At 36.8% G+C, this 19,445-nt stretch overlaps 1 protein-coding gene and 1 pseudogene across 1 annotated transcript in view; both read left to right on the top strand.

Moving 5' to 3' along the window:
* The window catches only part of ATF7IP (activating transcription factor 7 interacting protein), a 105,770-nt gene that overhangs the window by 3,386 nt on the left and 82,939 nt on the right, over positions 1-19,445 (top strand).
* On the top strand, positions 2,087-3,331 carry LOC102497703 (transcription factor BTF3-like; annotated as a pseudogene).

Raw genomic sequence — 19,445 nt, 5'->3', positions numbered from 1 at the left:
GTTTAGAAACAAAAAGTGCTAACTAACATTAATATACCCACTTAGTAATGTTATATACTCATATTAGTACTGCTTGGTCCTGCTCTGTTACATAAATTAGTTACTTTTGCTGTGTCTGAGTAGTGGCGGATGAATTTTCTAAGTAAAGGTAAAGTAGAATATTAGCATTATGCAATTAGAAGAGTAGTAGAAATGTCTGCCTAAGTCCTTCAAATATACTGTGAGAAAATAACTTTTACAAAGAGAAGACTTGAATTCAGGGCCACCTAGAGCTTTCTGTGGTTCAGTACAAATGATAATCTTCAGAACAATGACGTTTTCTCTCTGTGGCCACAATCTTGAAGCCAGCAGACTTAAAATAAAAGTCATGGGGTACCAGCAGGTGATGTGGTGGTTAAGGTGCTGGACACTCTCACATGATCAATCACAGTTCAAGTCCTGGACCTGGTGGCTTGCTTTCTCACTTTTCCCTCCCTGTGTCTCTTTCTCTCTCTCTCTCTTTCTCTGTGTGTATCTCTCTCTGGTCAAATTAAAATGAATGAATAAAAAAGTCTTTCAGCCACTGCCCCATTTCTCTCTAGTGAGTAACATTTACATTTATCAGATTTCACACACAAATCTGGATATCCTCTTGTAAAACAGAATACTTACCAGTGGTAGACCTGCATTTGCAGATCCACATTGCTGACTGTGGTTGAAGTCCCGGACCTGGCAGCGTGCTTTGTGTGTGTGTGTGTGTGTGTGTATGTGTTTAAGTTTTTGCTATATAATGTGTGCACTCAACAGAGAAAGAGAGAGAGAAAGTATGAAATCATCTTCTGGGGGGGAGATCATGCCACAATCCCTTCTCCATTTTCCTCTTGGAATTCTGGGCATGTATGCACATGTACCAGTCATGTTTTCAAGCTTTCTTGACTGAGACTTGAAACCACATGGTCGACCATGTGTGATCTAGCTGTCTAAACCTCTGTGCCACCTGCTGGCCCTATATTGTGATTTTTAAATCTTTTTTTTCCTGAATATTTTCAGCCCTAAGTTGATTGATGTGGGAGTACTTCGTTAAGTGTGATTGTATTAGAGTATATTTAAAATTTCTTATGTAACTCATGTTTAGAAACAAAAAGTGCTAACTAACATTAATATACCCACTTAGTAATGTTATATACTCATATTAGTACTGCTTGGTCCTGCTCTGTTACATAAATTAGTTACTTTTGCTGTGTCTGAGTAGTGGCGGATGAATTTTCTAAGTAAAGGTAAAGTAGAATATTAGCATTATGCAATTAGAAGAGTAGTAGAAATGTCTGCCTAAGTCCTTCAAATATACTGTGAGAAAATAACTTTTACAAAGAGAAGACTTGAATTCAGGGCCACCTAGAGCTTTCTGTGTTTCAGTACAAATGATAATCTTCAGAACAATGACGTTTTCTCTCTGTGGCCACAATCTTGAAGCCAGCAGACTTAAAATAAAAGTCATGGGGTACCAGCAGGTGATGTGGTGGTTAAGGTGCTGGACACTCTCACATGATCACTCACAGTTCAAGTCCTGGACCTGGTGGCTTGCTTTCTCACTTTTCCCTCCCTGTGTCTCTTTCTCTCTCTCTCTCTTTCTCTGTGTGTATCTCTCTCTGGTCAAATTAAAATGAATGAATAAAAAAGTCTTTCAGCCACTGCCCCATTTCTCTCTAGTGAGTAACATTTACATTTATCAGATTTCACACACAAATCTGGATATCCTCTTGTAAAACAGAATACTTACCAGTGGTAGACCTGCATTTGCAGATCCACATTGCTGACTGTGGTTGAAGTCCCGGACCTGGCAGCGTGCTTTCTCATTTTTCCTCCCTCTCTCTCTCACTCTGTCCCTCTCTGGTCAAATTAAAATAAATAAGTAAAGTGAAAATAAAATCATTCTTAAATAAATAAAATAAATTCTTTTTAGAAAAAGAACAAGTAAATTTCTTAATAGAAAGTTTTCTTAACTGCAAACATATGCTGGACTAGATAACATTAAAGATCATCATAAACTTATTTTTGTTGAAAATACACTTTATTTGCATTTTTAAAATTTAATGTTCACTGAAGAGTGCCTTGAGTATATATGTAAAAAGGTAGATTAGTCTTTATCTGACCTAAATTTGAATTTCACATTTTCCAGAATGAAAGATAAAAAAAGAATCATTCCCTCTAGCTGCCATCTTGCATCCCTGCGTGTGCGCCTAATCTCAGCTGGTCTGCCTGAGACCTCCGGAGCGCCAACCCTAGTCCCCCATGTGGCCCCTTTTCTGCTCCAGCAAGATGAAAGAAACTATCATGAACCAGGAAAAACTCACCAAGCTGCAGACACAAGTGCACATTGGTGGGAAAGGAACTGCTCACAGAAAGAAGAAGGTGGTTCATAGAACAGCTACAGGAGATGATAAGAAACTTCAGTTCTCCTTAAAGAAGTTAGGGGTAGCGACCAGCAGTTAGCATAATGGCTATGTCGCTGGACTCCCATGTAGTCGACTGCGGTTCGCGTCCCGGACCCGGTGGCTTAAACCTCATGCCGGGCACGTGTGCATGCATGCCCAAGATCTCTGGAGGAGAAGGGATTGTGGCGTAGCCATCCCCCCTGGGGGGTGATTTCTCGTTTTCTGTCTCTCTGTTGCTCTGTCTGTTTGGCGAGTGCACGTGCCCTATAGCAAAAACCTCTCCAAAAACACACACGCGCACACACACACACAAAGAAGTTAGGGCTAAACAATATCTGTGGTATTGAAGAGGTGAATATGTTTACAAACCAGGGAACAGTGATCCACTTTAACAACTCTAAAGTCCAGGCATCTCTGGCAGCAAATACTTTCACCATTACAGGCCATGCTGAGACAAAGCAGCTGACAGAGATGCTACCCAGCATTTGAAACCAGCTTGGGGCAGACAGTTTGACTAGTTTAAGGAGATTGGCTGAAGCTCTGCCAAAACAATCTGTGGATAGATAAGCACCACTTGCTACTGGAGAGGAGGAGGAGGATGATGATGAAGTTCTAGATCTCATGGAGAATTTCAATGAGGCTTCTAAGAGTGAGACAAACTGAATTGAGTCAAATTCTGAAAGGGATAAACTTGACGAAGTTACTGGGAGTTGCTATTTTGTATTATGACTGCTTTTTAAAATTCCGTTTTGTGTATGGATCTGATAAAATCTAGATCTCTAATATTTTTAAGGCTAAGCCCCTTGGACACTGCAGTTCTTTTCAGTTTTTGCTTATACGCAGTTCATTCTTTGCAGCTAATTAAGCTGAAGAAGCCTGGAAATAAACTTTGGAACAATAGTTAATAAAATTTAATAAAAGAATCATTTAACTTTATTTATTATTTATTTTCAACACAGAGGAACACACACACATACACACACAGAGGGAGAAAGTGAGAAAGCAAGCCGCCAGGTCTGGGACTCGAACTGTGGTCAGCCATGTGGGAGTCCAGCACCCTTAACCACCATGCCACCTGCAGGCCCCAAAAGCCAGCTCCTTAATGTTTGATAAAATAACTATGGACATTGGTAATTCCAAGGAATTTCTAAAAAAGTTACAGTTCTTTAAAAAAATGACTTTACGTTAGATATAAAACTTGAGTGAAAATTGAAAACCCAATTAATTTGCCCAGGAAACATTGACTCCCCAACTTTACTACTCACATGCCCAAAAGAAAATGTTTTGATTTGATTGTTATTTAATTGCTTGGGTTAGAACTTTCACAAAACATTCTCTTTTGGAGATTTGTAACAGTCTAGTTTAGGTCATCAATATGTGAATTCAGAAACAGTGAAAACAGTACTGACTGGACAAAACTCTATCTTTAATTCAAAGTAGAGTTAATAACAGAAAAAAGTCTGAAGAGTGCTTCTGCATATGCCTTAGGGCACCTGTCTTTCCTTTTGAAGTAAACCAGATACAACTGTCTGACTTGGTGTGCTTTTTTTATTTCCCCCCTCAATATATAAGTGTCATGGCTCGCAGTGTAAACAGCGTAACTACAGAAGTCAGGAAAAGATATATCTGCTCTGGTACTGCTGTTAAGTTTTTGTATAGTTTTTGGATAACTTATTTATTAACCTTTTTGTGCTATTCCCTTGACCTTTAAATGAGAAATGGGTGAACTAGGAGTCAGGGAAGATCACTAACTGTGGAGTCAGGGTCAAGATGAGTGTCTATTCACTTTCATTCACTAGAGGTTTCATGAGAAATGTATATACAAAGCTAAAAATGCTTTGCCTTTTTATAGTAAGTGCTTGTTAAGTCTGGTATTGTGTTTATGGGATGCAGCAATTTAATTTCAGAACCTCAGTTTGTCTCATTTTTCAAATGGGGATGTTTACCGTACAGAGTTGATATTGGGCGTTAAATGAGAATAACAAATATAAGATTCCTAATGCAGTATGTGGTACAGAATAAGTAGAGTTTTAAATACTGGTGGTGTTTTTCCTTACAAGAGTCCCTCTTGTGCAGAGTTATTATTATTATTTTTTGGTTATGATTTTAGGAAGAGTGGTGTTGGGATAAAACCTGTACTACTGGAGGGACCAGCAGTTAGCGTAATGGCTGTGTCGCTGGACTCCCATGTATTTGACTGCGGTTCGAGTCCTGAACCCGGTGGCTTAAACTCACACCGGGCGTCTGTGTGTGTGCGCGTGCCCAAGATCTTGAGTGGAGAATGGAGGAGAAGTGATTGCGGCGTGGCCATCTCCCCTGGGGGGTGTTGCTCGCTTTCTGTCTCTCTGTCTCTCTCTGTCTTTCTGTGCCCTATAGCAAAAATCTCTCCAAAACAAACAAACAAACAAAAAAAAACCCTGGGCTACTGGGTAGTTTAGGAAAGGATCTCTGGGGAAAGAGGACTGTTAGGAACTTGGCTGATTTACAGTAGGCATGCTAGAGAGCAGGTATTTATAATATCAAAGTGAAGACTTTGAAGATCCCGAAGGGGACAAACAAGAATTGGTATTTTTGCAAGGCAGCATAATAGAGTGAAAACAGAAATGGACCATGAATTAATCAACTGACTCAACAAAATTCAACAAATATTTATTATGCACCTGTTATTTGCCAGTCTTTTGATGCTTGGCATGTAAAATGCCTGCCCTCATGGAGTCTGCATTTGTGCTAAGGGATCAGGGAGATACAGACCCTCACGAGAGAAGGTCACAAATGCTGAGGAATTGTGTATGCTGGGGATATTGGTTGGTAGTGAGACTAAAGTAGTATAGGTAGCCATGAACTAGATGAGCACTACTCAAAATGTGGCCTGTAGGCCAAGAACTGTTTGTTGCTATCCTCCATGAGATAAAAATGAATTGAGGATGTCTAGTCATTTTCATATCAGTCTGATAAAACTACTTTGTCATCTGAATCAGATAATAAAAATAATTGATGCTTAGTTTTTATATACTTTCTTTTTTATTCTACCTTTCACATTACTCATTTTCATTCTGTTTCATAAAAGTATTGATCTGTGATGGATTGTACCTAACATCTCCTTTCTGCTAACTGCTCCTTTCCATTATTAGTGTGAGAAGCAGAGAGCTACATCAGCTACTTCATTGTTGGCACTTTTAGTAAGCAAAGTGTAGAGATTTTGAGCTGCTTTTGTTTAATTATTTTCAGGTGATTAGCTGAATAATATTTAAATACTTATTACTTGTATTTTATCTTACGCTGAACTAAATGATTTAAGGCCCTGCAGTTTTTCAGGTACTATAATTCAGAGTTGGATGCATGTCGAGTTGGAAGAGAACAGGAGGAAGCGTCTAAAAAAATTAAAGTTGGGTGGAATATAGTACTTTGATTGCTAAGGTCTCTTTTTCAACTCCGAGATTTATGATCAATATGTGGTACTTAAAAAGCTCCCCTCCCACAGTTAACATAAGTGGTATGTTCTGTATGAAGTTATATAGTATTTGTCCCTGTCACTTTATCTTCTGCTGGTAGGGTACATATCTTGAGAATAGAGTTGTGTGAAGAAACCTATCATTGCTTATTGATGATCTATGTAACATTTATGGTATCTGCATATTAGATGTCTGTCACTTGCAGGACCAGCAGATGGTATAATAGTTGTATCGCTGGACTGCCACATAGTTGACTGTGGTTTGAGCCCTGGACCTAGTGGCTTAAACTCATACTGGGTGCTTGCTCACGTAGGCCCAAAATCTCAAGAGGAGACTGGAAGAGAAGGGATTGTGGTGTGTCCAACCTGCGCCTCCTGGGGGGTGATTTCTCACTTTCTGTCTCTTGGTTTCTCTGGCGAGAGCATGTACCTTATAGCAAAAATCTCTAAAAAAAAAAAAGTCTGTCATTTGCTATATAATAACTTCGTCATCCCCCACCTAGAGCCCCATTATCTTTATTATGTAATATAAGAAACTTAAGCATTTTTTAAGACAGTAAAAAATAATATTAAAAAATAAGAAACGGGAGATGGCAGGTGGCATGGTGGTTAAGGGCGCTGGACTCCCACATGGCTGACCACATTTCAAGTGCTGGACCTGGCAGCTTGCTTTCTCACTTTCTCTCTCTCTCTGATTTTCTTTCTCTGGTCACATTAAAATAAAGTTAATTAAAAAATAATTCTTTAGAAAGAAAAAGGGAAGATTTATTTTTACAAACTATAAAATAAAAATATTAGGTTATTGAGATAGTCATGATGTATTTTTTCTATATTTTTTTAATGTAAAAATGCATCATGACTTTCCCAGTTAGTCAATATTTTGGTTAATTCCTAGTTATTATTTTAAGTACTTTTATTATCATTTCAGACATAACACTAAACTAGTTTTTGGGTTGTTATTTGAAAATGAAATTTAATATACAAGAGGATTTTAAAAAGTTAGTGGAAAGATGAAATTAAAGTATGAGTTTATTTTGATGCAAAGATTTTTTGAAATTAATGCATAGTTTTTAATGATATACATTTCCATGAAGTTTTCAAAGACCTTTTGTATCTATATTCTTAACAAAAATCAGTCGGGATAATAACAGTGGCGATATAGAATTATGTATTAGTAGGTCATTAAATAAGTTTTAAAAAAATTGAACAAACAATCTCATCTATACTGGCTCAACTCTGGCCCAGTCGTATCTGGCCAGTAAAAACAATACGTTAATAATAGAGATTTGAAAAGAATGTGACACTAACAAAATATGTTCTTGTGAAAATACTTGTAATTTAACATGTCTGGAGTTTGATACTGAGCACATACTTTGGTAGTATGTGGTAAATGTGGTAAATTTGTCGAATTATTTAAGCATCACACTAGTGATACCTGGACATGTCCAAGTCTTATTGTTTGGTGAAACATTAAATAATGTGGTTCTAAGAGCAGATCTACTTAATTGGTTAACAGAATTTAAAAACTAATTGTCCAGTGCAAAGAGAATAGCTTTTAGGTAATGTGAATTATAATTTGTATTTTTAATAATTGTTAAAATAACAACCTTGGGATTTAATGTAATCATAATAGTCTATGCCACCAGTAAGCTAAAGGTATTTTAAAATATCACTAGGGGTTAAAAATAGTTTTCTTGTGATGGGGGAGGAATTTCAGTTAAAATTTTAAGTTTGTTTTCATTCATCTGAAAGATTTGAATTATATTAGTAAATAATATTAGTAAATTGATAACTAGATATATTCTAGAACCAGTTAGAGCCTATTGGGGAACAAATGGGTATGGTTTACTCAGCATTACTCTCCTTTGGTCATGAAATGAGGATTGCTTTATGTAAATTGTTCTTACTGGCGCCAGCTAGCTGTAACTGCAGTCTGGCTTTGCTAGGGCAGCAAATAATATGTGTCATGGATTTTCTGTTTGGAATGTATAAGAATTCAGCCATTTGGGCTGAAAGAACAGAGTTGATTCATTAGGAGTAGTGAGACCTCCACAATTGATAGTGAATATGAGAAATGTGAGAAGCTATAAGTAATTTAAGCTTTTAGTTTTGCTTTTATAGATTTATGCCTACTGATACTATTGGATAAAATGTGGGAGGTACTTAACTGCACACATTGCTGCAGACCTAATAGTTGGCAGCATAGGAAGCAGTACAAAGAATTCTGATTCTAGGCATTTTCACTTGAAACAGTCATTTTGGGGATACACTTTGTGTATTCTGTGAGCTTCATTGACATATTGTCTGACGTTTTTTGGCTTTGTGGTTAATGGGATGTTTGCTGCACAAACTACACAACAGATGTGAACTACTGTTTGAAAGGAATTGTAATATGTAGCCAACCTACTGTATTCCTTTTTTAAAATTTTTCCATGAATATGAGTCAAACAGGAAATTTAGACTCAAGAAGGCTGACCTTAGAAGTCTGCATTAGCTTTTAGTATTTGTACAAATGAATTAAGTAACAGTGGTTTACAGAAGAGGAAGTCCTTTTCACAATATCAAGCTGCCCACAGGTAAGAGATTCAGGTCCTTTCTCTGTGACACCTCCCTAAACTCCAGGCTCTCTCTCTCTCAACATTGGGAAGATGTTTGTTTGTTTGTTTGCTTTAATTCTAATAACATGATTGGTTGATTGTTTAAATATTCAGGAGATTTTGAATGTCATATTTGGTTTTGGTCTTTTAAAAAATGTCATTTTCATTTTCTCAAAATTTCCTTGTATTTGAATTGAAATGACCTAATAGTAGGCTTTATAGATGAATAGTATTCATTGTGAATACTATTCATGCATTCAGTATGTTCATATTACATAGAAATCAGTTTTAGATCTCTTTCATTATAGTCTGTTACTATATTCTCAGTTAGAGTGACACCAACTGGCACATGGAGAGAGATGACATTTTGTAACCTTACTTAAATGTAAAGTTTTGGTGTAAATTTACCAATTTGAATTCACCATTCCAGGTTTAGTGCTTATGGTTTCACATTTGTCTCATTGACATAAAATTAGATTATGTATATTTATATGCATAACATGGTCAAGTTTTCTTGTTCTACCCTTCAACTTCCCATCTCCACTTATTTAAATTTATTACCATTTTAACAAAGTCAATTTAGCGGTCTAAAACTAAAATGAATGTATTAATTACAAATTCCATTGAATCTAATACTTTATTTTCTTAAGCTGAGTAATGGTACGCATAGGCATTTGTTATTCTTTTTTCGTATGCCTGAAATATTGTATACAGAAAAACAAAATCCCATTGAAATAAAAACAAAAAACTGTATAACCGCTATATTCCCATTGCTGTAAAAAATTAAGGTATATATTCGTAAAGAAATGCAAATGTGTGTGCACATTAATATCATATGGCCAGAGATGAAATGATGTAGTAATTTGGGAGGATGGGTGTAAATAGGTTAAAGACTGCTAGTGAAATTAGTTTACAGATGTAGAAGAAGGAATTGTATTAGGCATTTCTTTGTTCTTTGCATCCTTTTCCAGAAGTTAAATAACATTTTCTGTACCTTTTCTTTTCTTATTTATTTTTATTTTTTTATTTTTTTTTGCCTTAGTCCGTGTGCTGGCCAGAGAGACAGTAAGAGGGAAAGTGAGAAATCACCTCCAGGGGGGATGGACATTCCACAATCCCACAATCCCTTCTCTTGGGATTTTGGGCATGCATGCACACGTTCCCAGTATTGTTTCAAGCCACCAGATCCAGAACTTGAACGACTGTGGGCCATGTGGGAGTCCAGCAGTTTAACCTTTATGCCACTTGCTGGCCCATTTTTTTCTGCAGTTTCAAAATACTAGTTTTAGGTGGAACTTCTAGTTGTTTGGATTAAATATATATATATATATATACACACACACACACATATGTATATATATAATGTTTCTCTATGTGTTCTCACTATAATTGGCAAAATAGTGATAATAGAAGGAAATTAATTTTTATATATTTGAGTTTGGATGGGGAAGGTTAGCTTCTCTCAAACTTCTCTTGAGCCCTTATATTTGGGAGAATGTTGGGCTAGGGAGATAGTTGAGACTGACTGGTTTTTACATATAAAATAGATAAGAGGGAGGGAGTTGTTAGACAAGAACAGAGGAATTTATTAAATGTTGGGGAAAGAAAGAGAAGGGAAAATAGAATAAAGTAGCAGTATATAGATAGATAAATCTAAGAGGAAGCATGTAAGACAAGAGATAAAAGTCATGAGGATAAAGGCATATAATTTTTGAGACTATTGAAGTTGAGTGTGAATGATGCAAAATCTGAATGATAAAAGCTTGAGTTTTCAGTTTTTGTGTTCCTCTTAGGCAACAAAATTTATTTAGCAACCAAATAAGTGTAGAATCATAAAACCTTCTAAAGGAAGTCAACTTAAGTACTAAGTAAATTAGTTTTAACTTTGAACTTTGTACAGGAATGTACTAATTGCTTTTTCTGACAGGTAATTATCTAGTTTTCTGTTTCAACATTTCTAGTGGTAGAAGAGAGTCTGTAGTATCATAAGGCAGTTTCTTTTTAGATATCTAAACAAATTAACATTTGTTGATTTTGAGAAAAAGTGGACTATTATTAGGCCAGCAGGTGGCATAAAGGTTATGTTGCTGGATTTCCATGTAGTTGACTGTAGTTTGAGTCCTGGATCTGATGGCTTAAAACTCACACCGGGCACATGTGAGTGCATGCCCCAAAATCCCGAGAGGAGAATGGAGGAGAAGAGATTGCGACGCAGCCATCTTCCCCAGCTGGGGGTGGGGGGATGTTTTCTCGCTTTCTGTCTCTGTCCCTCTGTCTCTCCAGTGAGCACACATGCCCTATAGCAAAAATCTCTCAAAAAAGTGGCCTATTAATTAATTTTATTTTTGCCTTTCCACCTGTATCTCTGTGTTTGTCTGTATCTCTCTCTTTCTCTATGTATATGTATAACCATATCTCTTTTACATGACAGATGTGTACTGTATAAAGACAGCTGGCACTATTTGTGTTTTCTAGGCTAATTAGCTTCCATTTTGCCCAACTGTTCTTCAGACATGTTGTTCAAGATCATTCTTTAACACCGGCATCCTTTTGTTAGCCCTCCTATTATTAAGTCTCTTTATCTGTGATGCTCAGAACCAAATGTAATACTCTAAAAATGTCCTCCTCCTCTTCGAGTGTATACTTCTGTTTTACAGTTTAGTTTTGCATTAACATTTTTTTTTTTTGTTGGAGAGTGTTTTGCTATAGGGCGCTCGCCAGACAGGCAGAGAGAGACAGAAAGCGAGAAATCGAGAAATCACCCCCCCGGGGGATGGTCACGCTGCAATCCCTTCTCCTCCATTCTCCTCTCAGGATCTTGGGCACACATGCACACGCGCCTGGCCTGAGATTTAAGCCACTGGGTCCGAGACGCGAACCGCGGTCGACTACGTGGGAGTCCAGCGACACAGCCATTACGCTAACTGTTGGTTCCCTGCATTAACATTTTTGGCAGTCACCTCATGCTTTTGAATTTTCTGTTTGCAGTAATTTAAAATCCCTGTCTTTTCCCCTTATTCTATCGATAACCTTTAATATATTTGAACATTTTAACCAAATATATTGCTTTGTATTGATAGTTAAATCTCCATAATTTTTTAACATTATTTTTTATGTTTATTATGCTTTTGCTCTATCTCTCCCATTTTAATAGTCTTTCAAAGAACTAACTTTTGGTTTCTATCATTGTTTGCCTATTCAGTTGAGTTTTCTCTCATGGTTTTCTACTTATATTGTAATTCCTTGCTTTTATTTTTGGAGAGGTTTTTTTCGCTATAGGGCGCGTGCGCTCACCAGACAGAGAGAGACAGAGAGACAGAAAGCCAGAAAGCGAGAACGCCGCAATCCCTTCTCTTCCATTCTCCTCTCGGGATCTTGGACACGCATGCACATGCGCCTGGTGTGAGTTTTAAGCCACTGGGTCCGGGACGTGAACCGTGGTCTACTACGTGGGAGTCCAGCGACATAGCCATTACGCTAACTGCTGGTCCCTTGCTTTGAGATTATACCTTTCAGCTTTTACTAGTGTTTTCAAGTTTGCACTTTTTTTTTTATTAATAAGAATATTTAAGGCTATCAGTTTTCATCTGAGTATCATTTTAGTTGAATTTCTTAGGTTGTATTTTGTTTATTATTTAGTTTTTTACCACTATCTTCACTTTACTCTTTTTTTTTGTTGTTGTTAAGAGATATTTTTGCTATAGGGTGTATATGTTTGTTAGAGTGTCAGAGAGTGAGAGACAGAAAACAAGAAATCATCCCCTGGGGAGATGGCTTGCTGCAATCCATTCTCCTCTCAGGATTTGGTGCACGTGTGCACATATACCTGGGTTGAGTTTGAAGCCACCGGGTCCAGGACTCAAACAGTGGAACAGAAACCTGGAACATTCCCCTGTGGATCAGTCACGCAGAGTATTGCATTTCATTGATATGCCACTGTCTTGTCTTCCTTCATTTTTTTTCTTTTTGAGAGGGAGAGAGATTTTTGCTATAGGGTGTGTGCACTTACTGGAGAAACAGACAGAAAGTGAGCTATCACCCTGGCAGAGGGGATACTGGGCTACAGCCCCTTCTCCATTCTCCCCTCAGGATCTTGGGTAAGCACACATATGCGCCCTGCATAAGTTTAAAGTGACTGGGTCTGGGACTCTAACCATAGTCAACAATTTGGGAGTCCAGTGCCTCAACCACCATGCTGGTACCTCTTCCTTAATTTTTTAAATGCATTTTTGTTTTATATAATTTGAAGTAATAATATATACATCAAAGATACATATTTCTTGTGTTTCAAGTCCTGTTACTTGATTTTTCTTTTCTTGTGTCAATATTTCATTTTGGTATAAAGATAAGAAGCTGGAAAATACACTGTTTTTAAAATTTTCAGGCTTCCTCCTCATATTGTGGGAACCTCCACTCCACCCACACCCCAGGTAATCTGTTCAGACTCAAATACTTAAAATTACAGCAGCAAAACTAAAGCAGAGAAAAAGGGAGAAACCTATGTAGATAAGGTAGCCTGGGCCAGTAGTGTCACTTAGTTTAGATGACTCGCGTGCTTCAACAGAAGCTTTTGATTTTTCTTCTTCTTTTTTTTTTTCTTTCCTCCTTTATCTTTTGAGAGAATCTCAGTGGCTGGTTGTACCCATTTTCATGAAGGCTGCTTCAGTAGCTCCATGGGAGGAATTTAGGAAACTGGGCACAGGAACATGATCTGAGTTATACTTTCTATTGCTGTCTACATTTTACTTGATTTTTAATTTGCATTCTCTTTAATGTGAAAGAACAGTTAATGGAAAATGGAATAAAAGTTGTGAGTTTATTCTAGTGCAAAATTATTTGAAGTCTACACGTATAGTTTTTTATAATACACATTTTCTGTGATCTTTTTGACAATCAGTATCTTTTCGATGTAAGTAGGCTCTGTATGTATGTATACCTGCCTTCTTTATGATGTAGTGTATTTTCTTCATTTTCCACTCCTCAATTTTCAACCTTTTTATACTTCTTTATTGTTTATGATACATCATCTAGTGATATATTTGTTATTTTATTAACTTGAAATCTGCTAGTTTTTTCCTAATTGACAGTTTTCTACCCAATATTCTATAACCCCATATATCTGCTAACTACCATATTAAAATTATCTGGGATTTTAGTTCTTGAATATTCATTCATTCATTCATTCATTCATTTATTTTGCAGTCTGAAAACAGCCACTGTTTATTTACTGACCAGATTGCAGAAATAATCATGGTGGGGACCAGCAGTTAGTGCAATGACTATGTCACTGGACTCCCACGTAGTCGACCACGGTTCGTGTCCTGGACCCGGTGGCTTAAAACTCACACCGGGTGCGTGTGCGTACGTGCCCAAGATCCTGAGAGGAGAATGGAGGAGAAGGGATTGTGGCGTGACCATTCCCCCTGCGGGGTGATTTCTCGCTTTCTATCTCTCTGTCTCTCTCTGTTTCTCTGGCAAGCGCACTCACTCAATGGCAAAAACCTCTCCAAAAAAAAAATAAAAAGAAAAAGAAATAATCATGGTGGATACCTTAGTTCATCCTTCTAATAAATCTCTTGATCTGGTCTTCCCTGTTACCAGCATCTCCACCTTCTACAAAAATGGGTGGTCTTTTTCTTCATTCTACCTCATGGAAAAGATAATTTGAAGGGCCACAGGAAGTTATTTGCTTCTTTGGAGTGTTTTCCTACAGTATAGATTTCATGAATCAGATCCTCCATGCAGATGATGCCGAATTTGCCAAGAGATCGAGCAATCAAAGAGTGATCTGCCAAAGTAATTTACTTCTTATTGATTTTGCCATAACCACGTTTGTAGATCAGTTCATTTACTGACTTCAGGTTCCTGTACCCCCTTACAAAATATGGTTCCACAATTCTCAGCATGTTAATTGAGGCCTTGTTGAGTTTAACAAAGGTGCCATTGAAGATCTGGTGAAGACGGGAACCAGCAGTTAGCGTATAATGGCTATGTTGACCGTGGTTCGCGTCCCCGACCCGGTGGCTTAAAACTCACGCCAGGCGCGTGTGCGTGTATGCCCAAGATCCCGAGAGGAGAATGGAGGAGAAGGGATTGCGGCATGACCTTCCTGTCTCTGTTTCTTCAGAGTGCACCCCCCCTTTGGCAAAATCTTTCTTAAAAAAAAAAAAAAAAAAAAGATCTGGTGAAGACGAAGAAGCTTCAACACCTTTCGAACCTTTGGGCTCCATTGATAACTCTGATTCTGAGGACAAATGTCAATTTGGGTTCTACAGGTACATAGAAGTTGCCAGCTTTTCTTGCCCTCCTGGCCATGCGAATCTCAGTTCTGTACATCTGCCTATATTTATGATAGTGCTCAGCTTTTTCATAGATAAGCTTTCTCCTTGCCTTTCTCAGGTGCTTGATCTTCAGCTCTGCAAAATTCCTTCCCCTTTTTTTAAGGGTTTCTGGCACAGCAGGAACCTTTTACTTGGTGCCTTCCATAGCAGCAGGAACCTTTTTCTGCTGCTGCAGAAACCTTCTTTTTCTTCTCTTAACACCCTCCATGGTTCCAGCCTTAAAAGAGGACTGAATATTTAAAGAGGACTGGTCCTCAGTTATTTCAGTTTACCTGTGAGCTTTACTTGTTTTTTGTTTGCTTGTTGGGTTTTTTTCTTTTTTTTTCCCAGCATCACTGGCTCTTTTACTGAGTTCCTTCTCAGGGTCTTTTTCTGTCTTGTAAGTGCAGTATATCTTCAATGTAATTATTCTAAGAAGGATCTTTCTCAGACTTTGCTCAGAAGGAATGTCTGTTTCGTTGTCCTTTCTGATTGGTAGTTTGACTGGCAGTAGGCATTAGAATTCCAGGATAAAAATATCTTTTCCCCCAAATTTTGAGGATATTATTTTCTTTTCACATTCAGTAATGCTGATGATAAGTCTGATGTCATTTTAATTCTTATTTTTGTATTTAAGTGATTTTTAAAAACCTTTTATAAGTTACTTAGTGTTTCTTACTAGTTTTCTGAAATCTTATAGTATATTTTGATTTCAAAAATATTATTTTTGCTTATTTTAATTTAGTCTCTCTTGGTGTTTAGTAGGTTTTATTATTGGAAAACTATAGTTTTTGGCTCTTTTTTTTTCTTTTCGCATTTTTTTCAGTCCTTTTTGTCTCATTTTTTGAAAAGAGTTTATTTAATTGTATTTGTTATTATTAGTTTTTAATTTGACGAGAGAGAGAGAAAGGGAAAGTGAGGAAGCAAGCTGCCAGGTCTGGGACTTGAACCACAGTTGACCATGTGGGAGTTCAGCCTTAACCATCACATCACCTGCTGGCACCTTCTCCCTTCTTTTCTCCCAAAACTCCTCTTCAGTGAAAGTTGTTACTTCTGGGTATATCCTTAATGTCTCTTAGGTTTAATGTTTTTCTTTATATAACGTTATGAGGGAACATCTGGTCTTGATTAACTAGGTCATTTCAACTGCAATCATGCAGCTCTTATTTTTAATTTCTAAGATTTCAGGTTGATTTCCTTTTTAATCAGCTTATTCTTATGAAATAGCAAGTCATACATGGGAGATTTTTAAAAATAATTATTTAATTAAATTCATTATTATTATTACCTAATTTGACCAGAGAGAGACAGAGGAAAAGTAAGAACTCACCCTCAGGAGGCATGACTGTGCTGTAGTTCCCACTCCTTCATTCTCCTCTCAGGATTTTGACATGGATTTGGGCATGCACATTCATTCTTGTGGCCCATTTCTCAAGCTACTGGGTCTGAGACTTGAACCATGCAGTTGGCCATGTATGATCTAGTTGCTTTATCAGCACATCACTGGCTGGCCCAGACATTTAACTCTTTTAACAGTGTATGAGAGACTACTTACTTTTGTACATTAATACTAACCACAAAAATAGCCAGTCTGATGTATAAAAAAGATTTTTTTTTTGTCTTGTTAGTGAAGTTGAAATTGTTTCTTATATTTATTGTTTTATGAATTGCCTGTTCTTGCTTCTTTTTCTTTTGACTTGTTGGGTCATTTTTATTTTAATAGCTGTTTTTTTTTTTTTTTTAAATTGTGGATACTGATTCTGTATCACTGTGCCACTATGCCCTCTCTGCAAGTATTCCTCAAAATTTGTGGTTACTTGTAGTTGTTGTGCTTTGAAATTTTTTATTTTTTATATCCTCTGCTTGCTTTTGTACTCATGTCCAATTGCCATTTTGATCTATTCTCAAGCATTCATTTCAAAACCCATCTTTTCTCTGTAAATTTGTGATGCTTCCTCTGTCGTACATATTCTTATGTTGTTTAGGCTTGTCATTTAGATAATTATTCTTTTGTACTCTTTTTAAAATATTTCATGTTTATTGTTTTGTTATATGTTGTCATGTTTGAGAGCTTAAATGTTATCATTGTCTTTTTAAAATAATGTTTTCTTTTTTTAAAAAACAGTTCTTTCATTTAACTTTATTTACTTATTTATTTTAATTTGACTGAGAGGAACAGAGTGAGAGAAAGAGAGAGGGAAAGTGAGAAAGCAAGCCGCCAGGTCTGGTACTCCAACCACGGTCGACCATGTGGTAGTCCAGCGTCCTTAACCACCATGCCACCTGCTGGCCCCAAAATGTTTTCTTTAATTGCTAGAGGATGCGTGCACATGCCAAAGAAAATCAGAGGGAAGAAGGGAGAAAGTACCCCTAATGTGGCATAGTCACTACATTCTCTTCCCCATTTTTCCATTCTGGCAGGACCTCAGGCATTCATGCATACTACCAGCATATTTTTCGAGCCTCCAGGACTGGGACTTGAACCTCCGTTGTCTGTGTGTACTCTAGCTGTCTTAACCACTTAACTAGACTATGAGCTTGACTATATCATTAGTTTTGACTTTTAGTGTTTTTCCTACTTCTTGCATTTTTTCTTCCTTTTAAAGATTAACCTTAAAAAGCTTATCATGGTACAGAAATATAAAGATGAGGTTTCTGCTAGAATTACTTTCAATAAATTTATTTAGGAAAAGTTGATAATTTATTTTATATTGAGTCTTTTTTTTATTATTTTAATCTAAGAGGTTTTTGTTGTGCCATACGGCACATGCCCTCTCTGGAGAGAAAGAGAGAGACCAGGAGACAAAAAGTGAGAAATTCCCCACCCTCAGGAGGGATGGCCACACTGCAATCCCTTCTCCTCTTCGGATTTTGGGCATACATGCACACTTAGTGTGAGTTTCAAGCCACCGGGACTCCCAACTAGTTGGCCATGTGATGTAACCACTACGCCATCTGCTGGCCCCTGCATCGACTCTTACAACCAATTTAGCTCTAATACTTCACATATTTTCTTCCCTCTGATTTTTTTTTTTTTGTGTGTAAATATTTCTAGATCTACTTTTTGTGCTATTCTGAATATAATTTTTTTATTGTATTTTTGGACCCATTTAGTCTGTTATTACTTTGGTCAGGATTTCTACAACAATGCTGAACAAACATAGTATCACATCCTTTGTTTTTGTCTTTAACGGAAATACCACGTTGTTTTTACTAGATTATAAGTTTCAAGTGATCTTTATCAGCTTTAGAAGCAACCTGTACATGCTTAATTTTCAGAGCTTAATTTTAGTTTTTATCAGTGAATGAATACTGAAACATATTTAGAAAAAGATAATTTTTGGTAATAACCCTTTTAGGTTGTTAATAAATTTTCGACTACGTTTATTTTAAAATTATTAGAGGTGTTTAAAATTGAAAAACAGGAGCAGCCCTGTAGTACAGTAGTTAAATGCTGTGTATTGGGACCCAGATCCCACATTACCAACTGCAATTTGAATATTGGCCTTGGCAACTTGAAAAACATGCTGGGCACATATGTGTGCATGTCCAAAATCCTGAAAGGATGGAGAAATGGAGGAAAAAGGATTGTGGCTTGACCATACCCTATTGAGATTGGTGCGTTCTCTCTTTTTTTTTCTCACTTTAAATAATAAAAAAAAATTAATGTAGGAAAACAATGCAGTTTGATAGCAAAGTCATCTCTTAGTAGTTAAACCAGTTATATGGGAATAAAGAAATTTGATGAAAATATATGGTTTCTTTTTACCTGCCCTTACAGAGCTAACATAGTCATTACATAGTCACACTCATTTACCACAGATGGATCTCCTGGTCTCTCCAATGGCTGCTCTTTGCATAGAGTATTTGTTGAATTGACTGTTTCATTAATAGTGATGAATTATCTTTTTGGTTTGTTTGTTTACTAGTAGAATAGTTTCAGCGTCTTTATCTCAATATACAAAAGTTGGTAAAAAAAAAAATTAGGAGAGACGTTTAGTAAACATTTGGAAATACCAAAATAGGGTCCTAGTTTAACTGTACTTAGTGGCTTATTGTATTTATCATTGTATGTCCCTGGGATTTTTATTTCCTTTCCCCCATCCTCATTTTCTTCCTCCTCTCTCCCCCTCTTCCCTCTTCTTGCTTCCTCCTCTTATCTCTTTTTTATAAATTCTGGAGACTGTAGGCTTGGTTAAATATTTTCATCTGGCAGAGGCAGTTTTCCAATAGCCCTGAACTCAGCATGCTGCTGTTGCTTAGCAACTACTTGTGAAGTTTTGTGTCTATAACTGAATTATAAATAGGGTTATAAGCAGAACTATAATTGAAATTGAGATGGGAAAGATAGGCATCTTCCTCTCCCCACCCCCATTTGAATTTGAGTGACTTTTAAATATGGAGTCAGTTTTCAGCAATCTGGCTCTTAAAAAAATTTGGAGCACTAACCCTTTCTGGAAGAGAGGGCTTTGGAGAGGTCTTGTTTGTAATTATAAATTTGAAAGTGTGTTTTCAGTTATTAGGACTAGTTTATAATGGAGACATAGCAGTTCATGGAAACTAGAAAACTTCTCATTTTCATGGTTCTACATATAGAAAAATACCCACACATTATATTTCTGTCACATTTACACTAAAATGTACATATGATGAAACTTTACTG

The sequence above is a fragment of the Tupaia chinensis genome, unplaced genomic scaffold (genome assembly GCF_000334495.1).
Source record: "Tupaia chinensis unplaced genomic scaffold, TupChi_1.0 Scaffold147869_1, whole genome shotgun sequence".
Classification (NCBI taxonomy): Eukaryota; Metazoa; Chordata; class Mammalia; order Scandentia; family Tupaiidae; genus Tupaia; species Tupaia belangeri.
The sequence above is the reverse complement of the archived record's forward strand: the minus strand, read 5'-3'. Positions and strand labels throughout refer to the sequence as shown.